This window comes from Lucilia cuprina, chromosome 4 (genome assembly GCF_022045245.1).
Source record: "Lucilia cuprina isolate Lc7/37 chromosome 4, ASM2204524v1, whole genome shotgun sequence".
Lineage (NCBI taxonomy): Eukaryota > Metazoa > Arthropoda > Insecta > Diptera > Calliphoridae > Lucilia > Lucilia cuprina.
The window spans coordinates 82,984,667-83,004,975 of record NC_060952.1 but is presented as its reverse complement, the minus strand read 5'-3'; the positions used below and the strand labels follow the sequence as shown (position 1 = coordinate 83,004,975).

Here is a 20,309-nt window from a genome sequence, read left to right as displayed (position 1 = left end):
CACACACACACACTTATCCGAAACCATTATAGTCAAATAACAGCAAACAGATTTTCATGTCAAAAAAAAAAAAAAGAAAAGTAAAGATGATGGGAATTTCCTTTTTTTAATCTTTATGAATACTTGATGAAGGCAACAAGTTAGAGAACTAGAGTTTATATAAAAAAAAAACCATTGCAAATTGCCCATTAGCTTGAGGAAAAATACATTATACGTAAGTTTCTTTCAACTCAAATTTTATAAAAGTGATATTCGTTCCAAGTTCAAGGAAATTTTAGTTCTACCTTACTTATGTTTATTTTACATGAAATTTACATTATTTGACCTATGTATATAGTGCTTACAGTCAATAATTGAAATTTTACTTAAATTTGTTGTTTTTGTTTACTAAATGTTTCTGTAAAATTGCTTTAAATATTTACAGTTAAGTGAAAATTTAAAACATTTTCATTCTAAGGCCAAGGTTATTAATAAATATTATATTATTTCCTAGGAGATATAACTCAAATGTTTTCGTTTTTACATTTAACTTTTGCCTCAAATTTTCTAATATTGATTTTTAGCCATTTGTTTATTCTCGTGCGTGGCCATAAATAATTTATGGCCAAAACATAAAAATTATGTTTCTCTGGAATACTTTAATACGAACACAATAAATATGTAATCAATTAAATGAACATTAAAAACTGAATCATCATATTAATATCAATGGAGAAAAGGTACAGCTTCAACAGATCTAGAAATGAACAAGAACAAAACTAGAAATATTCAAATTGTAACTGAAAATAACAACATTTTTATACATTAATACCAAAAATTATTTCAAATTATACTAAGCATCAAAACCTGTTGTTGTAATATTTTCATGTTAAGACCACATCGATACCATATGGTCATACGCCGCCATAATTTCAAAAAAAAAAAAGACATAAAGGCGCCAAGAAATGAAAATAATAAAATTTATTTTGTATTTTTTTTTTCTTCTTTTATAATTCCCACAATTTAATTGCTTTAATTTGCGAAGCGTTTAAGTGTTTTAATAATTTATTGTTTCACAGCAGGCCAATGTTTTGAACATTTTATAAATTTTTATATTCTTAAATGTTGCCAATAAAGTGTTTATGAAATTATCTTCGTTTGTTTTCAGTAGCAAGAGAATGCTGTCTGTGTGATACCTCTTTAAGCTAAAAAAAAACTTTTCACAAACTTCCGGTTAAATTTCAATGGAAAAATTAGTTGTAAACTAGGAAATAGTCTTGTGCCAGTGACTTTGGCATAGAGAAATTACTTTTAATAGGCAAGAATTGTCTTTGAAAAAAAAAACTTTGCAACAAAAGTCAAATGGGACCAGCAGTAAGATAAGATCCTAGTAAACTTTGGGTTAATGTCACTAGCGACTGTTTAAAAATTTAACTGATACAAATCAATTAGAACGGAAATAGAACTGAAATAGAAGTGAAATAAAACTGAAATAGAACTGAACTAGAACTGAAGAAAAACTGAAATAAAACAGAACTAGAACTAACCTACAACTGAACTAGATCTGAACTAGAACTGAACTAGAACTGAACTAGAACTGAACTAGAACTGAACTAGAACTGAACTAGAACTGAACTAGAACTGAACTAGAACTGGAACTAGAACTGAACTAGAACTGAACTAGAACTGAACTAGAACTGAACTAGAACTGAACTAGAACTGAACTAGAACTGAACTAGAACTGAACTAGAACTGAACTAGAACTGAACTAGAACTGAACTAGAACTGAACTAGAACTGAACTAGAACTGAACTAGAACTGAACTAGAACTGAACTAGAACTGAACTAGAACTGAACTAGAACTGAACTAGAACTGAACTAGAACTGAACTAGAACTGAACTAGAACTGAACTAGAACTGAACTAGAACTGAACTAGAACTGAACTAAAACTGAACTAGAACTGAACTAGAACTGAACTAGAACTGAACTAGAATTGAACTAGAACTGAACTAGAACTGAACTAGAACTGAACTAGAACTGAACTAGAACTGAACTAGAACTGAACTAGAACTGAACTAGAACTGAACTAGAACTGAACTAGAACTGAACTAGAACTGAACTAGAACTGAACTAGAACTGAACTAGAACTGAACTAGAACTGAACTAGAACTGAACTAGAACTGAACTAGAACTGAACTAGAACTGAACTTGAACTGAACTAGAACTGAACTAGAACTGAACTAGAACTGAACTAGAACTGAACTAGAACTGAACTAGAACTGAACTAGAACTGAACTAGAAATGAACTAGAACTGAACTAGAACTGAACTAGAACTGAACTAGAACTGAACTAGAACTGAACTAGAACTGAACTAGAACTGAACTAGAACTGAACTAGAACTGAACTAGAACTGAACTAGAACTGAACTAGAACTGAACTAGAACTGAACTAGAACTGAACTAGAACTGAACTAGAACTGAACTAGAACTGAACTAGAACTGAACTAGAACTGAACTAGAACTGAACTAGAACTGAACTAGAACTGAACTAGAACTGCACTAGAACTGAACTAGAACTGAACTAGAACTGAACATTCTTAATTTGTGAAAAATGTACTCTTAGTTAGAAAAAACTTTTCTATATAATTAATAGAAAACACATTTTTTGTAGAAAATGTATCATTATTAAAAATGCAACTTAATTGTTCCTTGGATATATTTTATTCTGTTCTGTCTAAATTTGAGTCTTCATTTGAAAAATGAGTTTTCCCATTCTTTTGATACATTTTTCTAATTGCAATATTTTTCTAATTTTTAAACATTCATTAACTTTACAATGTCATAATGTACGTTTCCTGATGTCATAACCCTGTAAAGGAATTGTAATACTTTCCAAGAAACTGTAATTTAAAAACTGAAAGTATTTTCACATATTTTTAGTATCCTCAATACGTTACACGAGTACGTGTTTTCTATACTTACATACATACATATGTATGTATGTTTGTAGTAAGCACAATTAGTGTTCTCATTATGGGTAGCAAATGAAAAGTTTTTCTGAAGTTGTTTTCTAATTGAAAACATTTTTCTATTGAATGTAAAAGACTCATGACAACAAGTTTATTATTTTTTATATTTTTGACAATTCTTCCAACGGTTTTGGCATAATGACATTAACAAAAACATTATTCAAGTTTCTCTTTTAAATTTACGCAAATATTTTCTAGTGCTTGTACATATTCAAACTCGTAGAAGTGTCAGAACAATATATTTATGTATACACATAAATTGTACTTAAGTGTCAAAATGTGGTATTCATTCTATTGAACTCAACACTAGTATAAGTTAAAGAATTTTATGCAGACACACAAAAGCTTATACATATATACATACTATACATTATTACAACACTTGAATGATTTAGTAACAATGTCACAGTGTGGCAGCTTTTCCAACTGTAGATGTATGTTTAAAAATATTAATAAGGGAGTCCCTTTGTCTGATTTTTCGATAAGTATAACTAAGCTGAATCTTGAAATAACTTTTCAAAGTAATTTTTCCTTAATATCAGTATATATTTTAAGTATGATATAAGTTATGGGTTCACCCTTAAGTATATCACTATTGTATGTTTCTATATTTGCAATATCAATTGTTTTTACAAATGTTTATATCGCATGTCATAAATTTTAATGAGCTGAATGAAACTATGTACACAATATGTACTTATATAGTTAGTTACGTTCATCTCTAGTCTATATACATATGGAGCAAACTACCAATAGTGAATAGGAATCATTGTCATTAAAATTCTTTTCCAAAAAATATACATTTGTGTATTAATATACGTAAAAATTTTTTATGTTATATACTTCAATAAATAATCAAGGATTTGTTAATCATAAACATATTCCAGTTCAGTTTTAGTACATATTCTAGTTCAGTTCTAGTACAGAACTAGAAGTTCTGTTCTAGCTCAGTTCTAGTTCAGTTCTAGTTCTGTTCTAGTTTTATTCTAGTTCAGTTCTAGTTCAGTTCTAGTTCAGTTCTAGTTCAGTTCTAGTTCTAGTTCAGTTCTAGTTCAGTTCTAGTTCAGTTCTAGTTCAGTTCTAGTTCAGTTCTAGTTCAGTTCTAGTTCAGTTCTAGTTCAGTTCTAGTTCAGTTCTAGTTCAGTTCTAGTTCAGTTCTAGTTCAGTTCTAGTTCAGTTCTAGTTCAGTTCTAGTTCAGTTCTAGTTCAGTTCTAGTTCAGTTCTCTAGTTCAGTTCTAGTTCAGTTCTAGTTCAGTTCTAGTTCAGTTCTAGTTCAGTTCTAGTTCAGTTTTAGTTCAGTGTCTAGTTCAGTTCTAGTTCAGTTCTAGTTCAGTTCTAGTTCAGTTCAGTTCAGTTCTAGTTCAGTTCTAGTTCAGTTCGTGTCAGTTCTAGTTCAGTTCTAGTTCAGTTCTAGTTCAGTTCTAGTTCAGTTCTAGTTCAGTTCTAGTTCAGTTCTAGTTCAGTTCTAGTTCAGTTCTAGTTCAGTTCTAGTTCAGTTCTAGTTCAGTTCTAGTTCAGTTCTAGTTCAGTTCTAGTTCAGTTCTAGTTCAGTTCTAGTTCAGTTCTAGTTCAGTTCTAGTTCAGTTCTAGTTCAGTTCTAGTTCAGTTCTAGTTCAGTTCTAGTTCAGTTCTAGTTCAGTTCTAGTTCAGTTTCTAGTTCAGTGTTCTAGTTCAGTTCTAGTTCAGTTCTAGTTCAGTTCTAGTTCAGTTCTAGTTTCAGTTCTAGTTCAGTTCTAGTTCAGTTCTAGTTCAGTTCTAGTTCAGTTCTAGTTCATTTTAGTTCAGTTCTAGTTCAGTTCTAGTTCAGTTCTAGTCAGTTCTAGTTCAGTTCTAGTTCAGTTCTAGTTCAGTTCTAGTTCAGTTCTAGTTCAGTTCTAGTTTTAAGTTCTATTCAGTTCTAGTTCAGTTCTAGTTCAGTTCTAGAGTCAGTGAGTCAGTTCTAGTCTAGTTCGTGTTCTAGTTCAGTTCTAGTTCAGTTCTAGTTCAGTTCTAGTTCAGTTCTAGTTCAGTTCTAGTTCAGTTCTAGTTTCAGTTCTAGTTCAGTTCTAGTTCAGTTCTAGTTCAGTGTCGTTCAGTTCTAGTTCAGTTCTAGTTCAGTTCTAGTTCAGTTCTAGTTCAGTTCTAGTTCAGTTCTAGTTCAGTTCTAGTTCAGTTTCTAGTTCAGTTCTAGTTCAGTTCTAGTTCAGTTCTAGTTCAGTTCTAGTTCAGTTCTAGGTCAGTTCTAGTTCAGTTCTATGTTCAGTTCTAGTTCAGTTCTAGTTCAGTTCTAGTTCAGTTCTAGTTCAGTTCTAGTTCAGTTCTAGTTCAGTTCTAGTTCAGTTCTAGTTCAGTTCTAGTTCAGTTCTAGTTCAGTTCTAGTTCAGTTCTAGTTCAGTTCTAGTTCAGTTCTAGTTCAGTTCTAGTTCAGTTCTAGTTCAGTTCTAGTTCAGTTCTAGTTCAGTTCTAGTTCAGTTCTAGTTCAGTTCTAGTTCAGTTCTAGTTCGGTTCTAGTTCAGTTTAGTTCAGTTCTAGTTCAGTTCTAGTTCAGTTCTAGTTCAGTTCTAGTTCAGTTCTAGTTCAGTTCTAGTTCAGTTCTAGTTCAGTTCTAGTTCAGTTCGTAGTTCAGTTCTAGTTCAGTTCTAGTTCAGTTCTAGTTCAGTTCTAGTTCAGTTCTAGTTCAGTTCTAGTGTCATTCTAGTTCAGTTCGAGTTCAGTTCTAGTTCAGTTCTAGTTCAGTTTCTAGTTCAGTTCTAGTTCAGTTTCTAGTTCAGTTCTAGGTTCAGTTCTAGTTCAGTTCTAGTTTTCAGTTCTAGTTCAGTTCTAGTTCAGTTCTAGTTCAGTTCTAGTTCAGTTCTAGTTCAGTTCTAGTTCAGTTCTAGTTCAGTTTCTAGTTCAGTTCTAGTTGCATTCGAGTTCAGTTCTAGGTCAGTTCTAGTTCAGTTCTAGTTTCAGTTCTAGTTCAGTTCTAGTTCAGTTCTAGTTCAGTTGCTAGTTCAGTTCTAGTTCAGGTCTAGTTCAGTTCTAGTTCTAGTTCAGTTTCTAGTTCAGTTCTAGTTCAGGTCTAGTTCAGGTCTAGTTCAGTTCTAGTTCAGTTCTAGTTCAGTTCTAGTGTTCTAGTGTCAGTTCTAGTTCAGTTCTAGTTCAGTTCTAGTTCAGTTCTAGTTCAGTTCTAGTTCGGTTGCTAGTTCAGTTGTCTAGTTCAGTTCTAGTTTCAGGTTCTAGTTCAGTTTCTAGTTCAGTTTCTAGTTCAGGTCTAGTTCAGTTCTAGTTCAGTTTTAGTTCATGTGCTAGGTCAGTTCTAGTTCAGTCTAGTTCTAGTGCTAGTGCAGTTCTAGTTCAGTTCTAGTTTCAGTTCTAGTTCAGTGTTCTAGTTCAGTTCTAGTTCAGTTCTAGTTCAGTTCTAGTTCAGTTCTAGTTCAGGTCTAGTTCATGTTCTAGTTCAGTTCTAGTTCAGTTCTAGTTCAGTTCTAGTTCAGTTCTAGTTTCAGTCTAGTTCAGTTCAGTTCAGTTCTAGTTCACAGTGCTAGTTCTGGTCTAGTTCATTTCGGGTTCCAGTTCTAGTTCAGTTGCGAGTTTCAGTTCTAGTTCAGTTCTAGTTCAGTTCTTGGTTCAGTTCGTAGTTCAGTTCTAGTTCAGTTCTAGTTCAGTTCTAGTTCAGTGTAGTTCAGTTCTAGTTCAGTTCTAGTTCAGTTCTAGTTCAGTTCTAGTTCAGTTCTAGTCAGTTCTAGTTCAGTTCTAGTTCAGTTCTAGTTCAGTTCTAGTTGTCAGTTCAGTTCAGTGTGAGGTTCAGTTCAGTTCAGTTCTAGTTCAGTTCTAGTTCAGTTCTAGTTCAGTTCTAGTTCAGTTCTAGTTCAGTTCTAGTTCAGTTCTAGTTCAGTTCTAGTTCAGTTCTAGTTCAGTTCTAGTTCAGTTCTAGTTCAGTTCTAGTGCAGTTCATTTCGACTTTTCTTGTAGTTTAGTTCTAGTTCAGTTCCTGTTTAATTCTAATTATTATGAACAGCTTTTACGTATGTAATTTGTTTGACAAATGTTCAATTACTTTAATATAACAGTATTTATTATAATGTATGTGTATATATTATATATATATATAATAATATATATATTATATATATATATATATATAATATATATATATATAATATAAGAATATATATATATATATATATATATATATAAAATATATATATTATATATATATATTTATTAGATTTTATTATATATTATATATATATTATATATATATAATATATATAGATATTATAGATATATATATATATATATAGATCATAATATATATTATATATATATATATATATATTATATAATATTATATATACCAGTTTATTAACGAGTAGACTTTTTCCAACACAAATATATGTATGTTTTACATTGAAAAAGCTTTATAAACAATACTCAACATGAATTTTTAAAATTATTTAGATATTTAGATGTAAACAAAGGGATTTTATTGTATAAAATGTAAAAAAAAATAAAGCGCATCAATTACAAACAATATGATTGAACATTCAATTCAAATACTCATATAAAATATTTCAAAATGAAATTGTGTGAATTGAGTGAGTGTATAGCAATACTTGATAGTAACAACAATTGTAGTCGACATGTTTGTTGTGTAGTAGTACACTGCAAATACACATATATACATATATACCTTCATATGTGTTGGTATATTTGCAACAATCTATAAGTGCAATATACGTTAAAAACATAGTGGGCTCTAAAGGATTATTGTGCTAACGAAACGGTAGTAAATTTATGCACTTGAATTGTATGTTGGTTTTTCTTCTGCAAGCTCACTGTGCCGGTTGCATTCAAGCATGAGACATATGTTGATGCATACTCAACCATTGTTCGATTCATTCCACTTGTTTAGTATGCAGTGGAATTCATTTATATTCATCGATTAGTTTCGGTTGGTTTCCTTTTGTGTAGCAAATTCTCGACATTTTTTCATTTTAGATTCTAGACAATGTTTCACAGGCTTGTAACCAGAAAATATAATATGAAATATTCGCAGCATAAAACCAGGCATTAATTTGGTGCTAAATTTAACACGAACAAAAAAAAGAACTAGATATATATGAAGTGATATATTTTTAGAGCGTTACAAATAATATATGAAAAAACTATAACATAGTTTTATATAAAGTATATGAAAATTGAATTATCCTTAATTGATATCAATTAAGGAAATTAAAAATTTAATCTTATTTAACAAACTTGGCAACAAATGCTTCTAGTGACAAGGGAATAAATAATATGCAATTGATAGTTTTAATAAATGTTTGTATATTTTGTAACAATTTTTAGTGGAAAATTTTATTTTATATATTTCTTATAACAAACTATTATTTCTGTGTAATTTTCTGGAAATGTCTAATAATAACGTATTTCTCCTCTTTGGTATTTGTTTTTTACAATTAGTAGAGTAAATATGAGTTTCCTAGAATCAAGTCAATTGTCTTTCATAAAAACGTGTCACCTGTAGAACCCTTAATTAATAAACACCTTTGAGCCTATTTTTATTAACCAACTTTAACGCCGCCACCACTGTCATAGAACCTCTGAAACCACTCCTCATTTAAGTTTTCCCAATTGTCATTAACAAATGACAAATGAATGATGGATGCCGTTGACATTCATATGTCGCAAACAAAAAAGTCATAATGTCTTTATTATGTAAAAAATGTAACAGTAATTATGTCTTATTTAGTTTAAGTGTAATTAATTAGTTTCCATTTTAATGTTCAACTTAAAAAAAAAACAAAACTCATTAAAAAACAAGTATGAATGTCATAGGCGACAATATGATACCCTACACCAGTCAATATGTTAAAAATGAGGATTATTTAAAAAAAGCATTTGATTTGTTTTTTTAGCTTTATTCCGGAATATTTTTAATAATTTTAGGCAAAAAATATATATTTTTTACAAGAGGGCTCAAAGGGGAGTATGGGAAAATATGGGCCGATCCTTATTAATGTTGGTAGAGGAATTCACGTCTACTTTAACGTTATTTATGTAGAATTTAAAAGTGTTTAGTGTTTATAAGTAAATTTTGATCTTCAAGTCAGTTTCTGAAAGGAGTTTCTATGGGCCTAGGGTCAAATGAGGCCCGATCATTACAAAAATCGATAACGTCACTAAATCTTCTATAAAACTTAATTTTTCCGACTTTTGTTGACAAAAAAGAACATTTAACTTAATTATGAGCCCAAATACCCTATTCGGGGGGTACGGTTGTATGGGGGCTTAGAGAAAAAATGGACAGATTTTATCAATTTTCAATGGAATCTGTCTTAGGGCCAAAAAGAGTGTTCGTGCCAACTTTTATCCAGTTATCTTGAAAAATGCAACCTGTACTTTGCGCACAAGGTTTACTTGGACAGTCAGCCAGACGGACGGACGGACGGAAGGACATAGCTTAATCGGCTCAGAAAACGATTCTAAGTCGATTGGTATTCTTTAAGGTGGGTATAGGACGAATATTTTTGTATGTTACAAACATCAGCACAAACCCAATATACCCTCTACTCCACTAAAATGGTGTAGGGTATAATGAATGCCAAAAAATTTTGTGTAGAATTTTCAAAATGTTCACAATAATACAAAATATAAATAAACATGTAAATAACTTTAAAAATGGGAAGAGCTTTAAATGAAACCTTCAAGGTTCTGCCTAGATGCCCAGCAAAAACTTTCATAACCAGTCAAGGGGTTAAACGGAAAAATTTACTTACACAATAGCATTAGTAATAGTAATTATTTTAACATGGTTATGTCATTGGTGATATAAACTACTTAACACAATCGATTAGAGATCACTGGTAAAATCAGTCAATGTGTGAAAAAACGTATACAGCTTCACGCCCAAGCTCACTAATGAACTATAAAGTATTTATATAACACGTTATTAAAGTACTTCAATGTAATCACAACAATGTTTAGTGGTTATTGAAAAGTATATTAATAGTGTTAGTGTATACAATTGCAAGTTATTACCAAGTTTTTGCTGGGTATTTATGCTTCGGCTTCATCTGACTAGTTTTATTTAATGTGTTTGTATTTTGTTCATGGTTACTTAAATTATTTACTTAATTATAGCATTAAGGACTATTAAGTATTAATTGTATGATGAGCAACATGAAGATAATTTTTATATATATTAAACTCTTTTATAAAAAATCACTCATGGTGTTAGGTGTTATATGGCCGGACATGCCAGGCTAGACTTTTCTACTTGTTTTCTTGTATAAATTTGATCACAATCAGAGACAAAATTGTAAGACCACAAAAAATTTCTTAGAATTTATTTCTTTATAAAAATATTTTAAAGAATCTTAAAATATTTCTGAATAGAAAATTTATTAGAAAATTATACAAATTGCTTTTAGAATCTGGGACTTCTGCCCATATAAAATTTCTTAGGTTCTGAAACTATTTTCCCGTAGAAAATTTCTTACAATTTGAGACTATTTACTGATAGAAAATTTCTCATAATTTGAGACTATTGAAAATATTTCTGAATCGAAAGATATTTGATAGAAATTTTCAAAATCTCAATCTATTTGTTAAAAAAAATCTTAGAATTTGAGACTATTTTTCTATAGAAAATTTATCAGAATCTCAGACTATTTTCTTAAAGAAAATTTCATAGAATCTGGGATTAATTCCCAAAGATAATTTCTCAGGATTTGAGATAATTTACTGATAGAAAATTTCTCAGAATTTGAGACAATTAACTTATAGAAAATTTCTTAGAATTTGAGACTCTTTTTCTTTTCTATAGAAAATTTCCCAGAATATTGAAAAGTTTTCCTATAGAAAGTTTCTCAAAATCCGAGACTTGTTTCCTAAAGAAAATTTCTCAGAGTCTGATACCAATTTTTTATAGATTATTATCTGATTAATAAATGTCGAGAGTTTTACGTAAATACCTAGCATAATGCCCTACACCACGGAGGTCTTTTTCATCCACTGGACTTGACAACGGTCTACCATCACCCCTTTATCCTTCAATGAAGAACTCATGTTGCAATTTTTGTACATGGATTTGACCGGTCCATGTACAAGCACTTTGCTGAAGTACTCAAGCTATCTAATCTCTGACCATTGCTGCCATGTTGCTTAACATCCGAGATGTAAAAACATCACTTCCGTTTAGATCCACGCAGCTGGGATGGCCTCTGTTGATTTGGCAACACCATCTACAGACGCCTATAACATGCGGTGTCCCATAATCGATCGCGTTCATGTATCCAACATATGCCGCTTTGTACACAGATCTGTTCGAAGAGAGATGATCCAACCCATTAGGTATAGGATATATCAGTCCTTAAACCAACATTCTCTCCCGGCGAATTTGTATTTAAACCATAGCCACTACGTGGATCCCGAAGGAACCTCAACCAACCGACCAGCCAGGACATAGTCCTACGGGCAACTGCCCACCCGTAGTACAAGATGATGCGGTGCTCTGGTTTGACCTTTTTCAAACTATGCAAGGACTAAGCCAGACAGTAGACTGTAACCCGGCCAAACTAGAGGTATTGGACACATCTTGATTCCCCTCAATTGCAATAACACCAAGGTGGAGGCTTCAACAAGGTAACATGCTCCCAGGGGAGATTATTATATGATATAGCACCACCATATATCTAGTGTATTTATTTGTTTATTTGTACATTAATTTTGTTTATTTAAACTCATAATACCCTATACTATAGAGGAATGGATATATGATAAAAATATTGATTCTAATATTGGCTAGAATCATCTCCTGAGTAGCTTAAGCTGTGTCCTTCCTTCTGTTCACCTATCAGTCCGTCTGTGTGCCCATGTAATTTGAGGCATACACTTCATTGGACACAAGATCAAATAGTTAACGTTTTTATATTTTTTTAACAAGAGCACCCAAAAAAGTATCATCCACGTTTATAATATGTCTGCGTTAAAAATAAATTTAATATTAAATATTAGGTAAAATATTTAACACAACTTTATATTTATTCGTTTTCAAAAGTAAAACTATGAACAACTTCCATTTGTATAACATTTTTCCTATTACCTACAACAACTTTTGCTTATATGGCCTTGAAACTAAATACTTTTTTTTGCAACAAATTTTCTGGAAAACTTTTCTTAGAAAACTCATCAATTTTCCTTAGTTAAAGTAATTGTTAATAAACATGTATACTTATATATAAATATTTGCATGAAGTATAATTTAATATAACATAATTTATGTTTGTATATTTTTTTATAGATATTATATTTTTGGTATCATTTTACCTAAATGTTACATTAAATTACTTCTGCTTTTGCTTTGTAAACCACAAATAACTTTTATTGGTGTGCATTTTAGTAAATAAATATTAGAATATCAGTAAATAACATTTAGTTTTTGTTTACTAGAGAAAATATAAATTATATATTTTTTTCAAATTGTTTCCGTTTCCGTAAGTTTTTATTGAGCGTGAGTTTTTTGTTGTTGTATGACAGTAAGGTTACAAGGTAAAGTTAGTTACAAGGAAATTTCGTAAATTATTTATGTTATGATAAATTTTTTTATGACATTTTGACAGCAAAAATTAGGAAAAATATATTTTTAAAAGAATAAATATCAAATTTTGAACAATTTTTTTTTCTAGGAAAATTGTTGAAATTTTCTATAGAAAACTTATCACAAATTGTGAGAAATTTTCTATAGAAAACTTATCACAAATTGTGAGAAATTTTCTATAGAAAACTTATCACAAATTGTGAGAAATTTTCTGTAGAAAACTTTTTACAAATTGTGAAAAATTTTCTATAGAAAACTTATCACAAATTGTGAAAAATTTTCTATAGAAAACTTATCACAAATTGTGAAAAATTTTCTATAGAAAACTTATCACAAATTGTGAGAAATTTTCTATAGAAAACTTATCACAAATTGTGAGAAATTTTCTATAGAAAACTTATCACAAATTGTGAGAAATTTTCTATAGAAAACTTATCACAAATTGTGAGAAATTTTCTGTAGAAAACCAGGCCATATTATGATATATTTGTTAATGGAAATTTGTCTTAGATTGATAGAATTTTTCTTCAGATTCTGTGATATTTATTATTGGTAAATTATCTCAGATTCTAAGAAATTTTCTTATAGAAAAATATTCTTCGTGACTGAGAAATTTTCTACAGAATTTTTATACCCTACACCACTTTAGTGGGGAGGGTATATTGGGTTTGTGCTGATGTTTGTAACATACAAAAATATTCGTCCTATACCCACCTTAAAGTATACCAATCGGCTTAGAATCATTTTCTGAGTCGATTAAGCTGTGTCCGTCCGTCCGTCTGTCCGTCTGGCTGGCTGTCCATGTAAACCTTGTGCGCAAGGTACAGGCCGCAATTTTCAAGATAATTGGATGAAATTTGGCACACACGCTTCTTTTGGCCCAAGGACGAAGCCTATTGAAAATGGTTAAAATCGGTCCATTATTTCGACTAGCCCCCATACAACCGTACCCCCCAAATAGGGCCTTTTGGCTTATAATTAATTTAAATGATCTATTATGTTAACAAAATTCGACAAAACTTAGTTTTTTAGAACTCTAAATAACACTAGCGATTTTCGTAATGATCGGGCTTCATTTGACCTTATCCCCCATACAAACTCCCCTTCAGAAAAATTCACTTAAAAACACTAATAACACTTTTAAATTCTACATAAATAATATTGAAGAAGACTTAACTCCCCCTACCAACATTTTTAAGGATAGGGCCATATTTTGCCCTACTACCCTTTAAGCCCTCTTAAAAAAATCTCTTTTTTTGTCAAAAAAAAAGTAAAAATAATCCGAAATAAAGTTAAAAAAAAACAAACCAAATGCTTTATTTTTTTAAATAATCCCCATTTTTAACATACATACTGACTGGTGTAGGGTATCATATGGTCGGCTACGCCCGACTATACATACATACTTGTTATTTCTGTTTCTGAGAAATGTTTAAAATTAAAATTGTCTCTAATTTAAAGCAAATATTTTTCTATAAGAAAATCTTCTATTTTTTAGAGAAATTTTCTAAAGGAAAATATATCTTTCTAAATAAAATTTGGGGGGATTTTATGCTAAATATTTTGATCCTTCACCTTAAAGTATACAAATGGACTTAGAAAGTGATTCTGATATTTCCGTCCATCCGTCAGTCCATCTGTGTGTCCACGTAAACCTTGTGCGTACGCTACAGCTCGCCCACTATAGTGAGGAGGGTTTTATGCAAAATATATGGGTGATGCATCTTAATATAAACCATCTTAATATAAACTCAGAGAATCCGTCCATCCGTCTGTGTTTCCATGTAAACCATATGCATACGCTACAGCTTACATACTATGTTACCTTTTGAAAATGCCTTAAATGTCAAAATTCACTAAAACACTAAATTCTGTATTAATAACTTTAATTTTAACGTTAATCCCTTTATCAAAGAATTTAAAAGCATTTTAATTTAGATTTTTCCTATATATTGATGACTAAGTCTTTTTAAAGTTCTTTTGATGCCCGAAAAGTGATTAATAAGTTGTGCGCTTAAAAAATGATTTGAAGATGATCTTGATATATGATTGAAAACTGATTATATTAAAAAATTAAGTAAGAAATTATAGTCGACCATGAGTATATTTTTAAAATTTTTATCTTTCATAAAGAAACTTTAATGTTGTATTTTACCTTAATTCCTTTATATGTATAGGAGTACAGGACAAATATGAGCTGATCCTCATTAAATTTGGAAAAGGATAAATTTTTAAATAACAGTTATTTTTGTTGAGTTTCATTGCGATACAAATGGTTACAAGTCAATGTTAGACGCTTAAGATATTTCTTGAAGAAGGGTTTGTATGGGGGCTAGGGTTAAATAAAGTCCGATCATTACAAAATTCTGCAGTGTCATTTATACTTACACAAAACTTATTTATGCCAATTTTTAGAGATAATAGTATATTTGACGTAATTATGGCATAAGAAGCCTTAATCGGGAGGTACGGTTGTATGGGGGCTAGATGAATAAATGGACCGATTTTAACCATTTTCAGTAGACTTTGTCCCTGTGCCAAGAAACATGCTTGGTCTAAATTTCATTAAATTATCTTTGTGCGGTCTGTACCTTGCGCACAAAGTTTACATGGACAGCCAGCCGGACGGACGGACATATCTTAATCGACTCAAAAAATGATTCTGTATTGATCGGTATTCATTAAGGTAGGTATGGGACCAATATTTTTGTGTGTTACAAACATCAGCACAAACGTATAATACTCTCCCCACTATAGTGGTATATGGTATAATGAGTCGAAATGGATCAGAAGATGAGACTCATAAAAGACTCTTTTAGAAGAGTAGCGGATAGGGTACCATTTTCTCCCGACAAATGTATCATTTATGATCAGAAAATGAGCGCATATATGATCCAGCAGCAGAGTAATAAATGTCTTGAATGTGATCAAACATTTTTAAAAAATGCTACCTTGGTTTGATCTTATATTTGCTGGTTGTCGACAACCACATTTCAATTGCAGTTAATAAGTTAGTATATTTATTTAAATGTTTTAATTTATACTTACATTTCATTTCTGTTGTTAAAGTTATTTATATATTTGTTTCCTTTTCCTCTAACACACACATACACGTAAGTAATTCTTTTTCCGAATTTCAGACGACAAACTCGAGTGCAAGTATGTGTAAAGAACTAATTGTCATCAGCACTTAACAACCAACAATACAACCACAAAGAAACATTTTTGTTGACTGATATCTTTGTATGTTGGCAAGTGTGTCTTCTATTTCGACTTGAAATTGATTGTTTTTATTATCCTTGCAAGTGTTTGTTGTTATTAGTATTACTGTTGTTGTTGTAGATAAATTTTTTTGTTAGTTTTTTTTTGTGACATTTAATGCCTGGTTTTGTAACATCATTTGCAATTAACCAGCTTGATAAATTGTCTTTTTGTTCGTTTAGTTTTTTCTTTAATATTTTAGTTGAAAACACAATTGTCTAGAGTGACAGTATATTTCTTTAAGAATTAAAGTTAAATCCATTTGAAACTATAACGAACATAAAAATAATTATAGAACTTAATGTAAGAAATGCTCATTAGTGAGAAAGGACATGATTCTTTTTCTTTTTTGCAGTCAATTTTGTAATTTTTTCTAAGGATTTTATTTTTAATCAGTGTTAAGTAATTACTTTATACACAGTTGATGTTAAATTACATTGATTGCTTAGTGATTTTCTTTAAAATTCGAATTCTTTAGAAATGATTTAGAAATATATAAAAAAAGGAGCTAAAAATTACTAAAGAAATTCTCTGCCAGTGATTTTTGAAATGTTTAACATGGAAGCGTTATCTGTTGATTAATGGACTAATTCTTATGAAATATATGTTGCATATTTTATCAACTTCTCTCGCAAATTGAGACCTGCAGGGGGCGCACAAAGTCTACGTAGACAGACAGGCAGACAGACAGACTGGTGGACAGACGGACGAATGGATGGATGGACTGACAGACGAACATAGCGAAATCGACTCGAAAAGTGATCCTGAGCCAGTTGTTATACTAAAAGTTATATCTACAACCAAAATTTTTGGGTGTTACAAAAACATGAGCATAAATGCCTGATACCCTCTCCACTATAGTAATGTGTAGGGTATAAAAACGAGGAAATAATTCAGTAACTTTTAAAAGTTTTGTTCGATTCTAATCAAATTGCACATACGTAAATGGGAAACGTTGTCAAGTTTAAGTTATGAATTTTCACCTCATTGGCTCACCAGAGGATTAGATAGAGGATCGCAAAGTAGGCCCACCAGACACATAATTAGAGGGTCGCTAAGTAGGTGTTTTACTCACGTTCACTTTTATTTAGTTATTTGAATGTGTTATAAGTGTTTTTAAATGAATTTTGACTTTCAAGTCATTTTATGAAGGAGAGTTTTTACGGGGGCTAAGGACAAATGAGTCCCGACGAGTACGAAAATTAATGGTGTCATTTATACTTAAGAACTACAAGAACATTAAACATAATTGTGAGCTCAGACGGACTAATGGGTATATGGACAGATGGACATGGCTAAATCGATTGTGAAATTGAATTTGAGCCGATCAATGAATTATAAAATTATTTAAAAACATGTATACCTGTAGCGTGAGCACAAGCTTTACATACACACATAAAGTGACAGACAGACAGACAGACAGACAGACAGACATACGAATAGATGGACAAAGTAAGTCGACTCAGACTAGATTGAACAACTAAAAGATGGTTGTATGTGTCACAAACATCAGCACAAACGCATAATAGTCTCCCCACTTTTAAAGTTTGAAGCTCACGACAATCTTGTACCAGAGCCAATCTGTTTATTGTTGAATGCTTGAACACAAGCTTAACACAGACTCATAAATTGACAGACAGATAGACATACGGACAGATGGGCCTAGTAAATCGACTGATATAGTGATTCAGACTAAATTGAAAAACTAAGAGGTGAGAGTATGACGATTTTTTTAGGTGTGACAAACGCATAATAATCTCCCAACTTTTAAAGTTTGAAGCTTCCGACAATCTTGTATCAGAGACAATCCTTCATGAAGACTTGGATTTGTAAAATGTGGATATGTTAAATGGGTTTAGTATAATTCTAAATCGATTTAGCTTTGTCCATTCGTCCGTCCATCCATTTAAACCTTATAATCAAACTACAGGTCGAAGTTTTTGGGATAATTTGATGAAACTTGACACAAACGTTACTTTTGGGTCAAGGACGAAGCCTATTGAAAATGAGTTAAATCGGTTCATTATTTAAGAAGTTTTCCAAAATATTCTTTGAAAATCTAAAATAAACAAAATTTCTTAATATGCTCCTATTTATACATCCAATATTGATCTTATACACACCTTAAAGTGTACCAATCGGCTCAGAATAATTTCCTTAATCGATTTTGCTATGTCCATCCGTCCGTCCGTCCGTCTGTCCGTCCATCCATCCATTTAAACCTTGTAATAAAACTACAGGTCGCAGTTTTTAAGATAATTTGATGAAACTTTGCAGAAACGTTACTTTTGGCTAAAGGACGAAGAATATTCAATATTCTTTAAAAGTCTAAAATAAAATATTCTTTAAAAGTCTAAAATTGCTTAATATGCTCCAATTTTTACATTTTAGTTACAAAATTAAAGAAAAATAAAAACAATAAAAATATTAACATTTTAAGGTAATTTTTCACAACAGCTAAATTGTAAAAAAGGACATTTTGTTAATTAAACTCAATGACAACATGATGACGATGATAGTAATATGGCTGCATTATTATTGTTGACACTGCCAAACAGTTTATTGTGCAACTGCAAGAATTTTATGGCAGCTTTAGTAAAGAATAATAACAAACAAACAATTGTTGGGACAATAAACCAGCAACGACAACAAAAGTCAATATCATTTACTTTGTTTACAAATTAGAAAAAGAGCAGAAAAGTAAGTGGAGACCTAATGACTACAGGCATTCGAAATAAAGACAGACAGACAGACAGGCAGTTTGTAGTGGAGTAACTGTAACAAATAAATTTTTTTTAAAGAAAGAATAATGAATGAAATTGAAACCACAATCGTGAATTTAAAGTGATAATTTTAAATTAAAAAAAATGCAGCTTACAACACAAACAAACACTGTTACCCTTAAAGGGGCCACAATATACAAACACTTTTTAATTATTTCCAAGAATTATAACACAAACGCACCATAATATTTCTTTGTATGAGTAGTATTCACATGTACACTTTTTTATGTGATTTTTTTTTTAATTATTTTGTAACGTCATCATTATTATTATGGACGACGATATCAGTATTATTAGAATTCTGTTTGAACGCTGCACTATTTTATGATTTCATTATATATTTATTTTTTTTTTATTATTTTACAATAATTAACATTTCAATGTTGTTTACTTTTTTTATTCTCTCCACTTTTATTTAATTATAATTTATTTATTTTTTTTAATAGAATTTTAATTGATTTAAAACAAACTCTTTAACATTTTTCTATTTAACTAAGACCTTAAATGACATTTTTTTTATTAAATATTTAAATTTATAATTTTATTTTATTTACTTTCTGTTAATTTATTTTTCAATATTATTTTAAATTTGTTTGTCTTTATCTCGTTTAACTAATTTTTCCGTTCGCACAACCGTTTCAATGCAGCGCTCGTTAGAAACTGTTTATGACGCATTCAAACGTTTAAATTATCTTCGGGGCAGTTATGGGACACCCTGTTATCGGCCTGATAACACTTTGATAAAAAAATATAATTGAAATTCACCACCGACAAAGAATGAATTGTAGATAACTCAAATGTGGATTGAATTTGGTGGCAAAAATAAAAATAATAAATAACAAATTTAAAATTAATAAAAAAACATTTTGTAATTTCTAAAATAGAATAATTTTGTTGTCAATATAGTTTTTCGTTTTGTTGTCAATATATTCGTCTAAATCAATTTAATTAATTTACACAAAATATTTTTAAAATATTTATTTAATTGAGATTTATTTTCTCATATTTAAAAAAACAATAAATTTTTTTAACACTAAAAAACATTTCCTTAAATTCCTTAATACTTTGTTTAAAAATTTCTACAATCTTAACTTCCCTCCTAAATAAATTTAACATGTAGTATACGTCCGTAACAAATTGTGGCGGTTAAATGTAGATAATTATAAAGATAAATTCAATTGACGTACATGCGCAATTTGTATACAATCCACATAAAAGCGCAAAATTTCAAATTATTTATTTACTTTAATAAATATCTATATTGTTAAGTTGTTAGTAATATTTTAAGCATTGCAAGTAATTGTAATGTAATTCTATAAAACTTACATGCCTTATAATTATAATTTAACTAAATAGAAAACAATTAATGCATATTTAATTATAAATAGCTGTCTATGTTGACAGATGCATACAACTAATAGTTTGATTTTAACAGATAAATAATAACAAGATTTTAAATTAACGATATGACTGTCTAGTTGCAAAACTAACAAATTTCAAAAGAAAATGCACTAGTATTAAGGTAGTAACGAAATTTGTATTGTATTAATTTTTAAATTAGAACTAACACTGAACTAATATGAAACTAGAACTGAACTGAACTAGAACTGAACTAGAACTGAACTAGAACTGAACTAGAACTGAACTAGAACTGAACTAGAACTGAACTAGAACTGAACTAGAACTGAAC

The 20,309-nt window shown here is 30.3% G+C and overlaps 1 protein-coding gene across 1 annotated transcript in view; it reads right to left on the bottom strand.

Moving 5' to 3' along the window:
- The window catches only part of LOC111675992 (tyramine receptor 1), an 89,851-nt gene extending 70,776 nt beyond the window's left edge, over positions 1-19,075 (bottom strand). The window contains exons 1-2 of the mRNA XM_046947938.1: positions 18,715-19,075; positions 15,624-16,104 (exon numbers count right to left, since the gene is read on the bottom strand). The gene's annotated coding sequence lies outside the window, so the exon portion shown is untranslated. The remainder of the gene's footprint in view (positions 1-15,623; positions 16,105-18,714) is intronic.
- Positions 19,076-20,309: the final 1,234 nt, after the last annotated feature.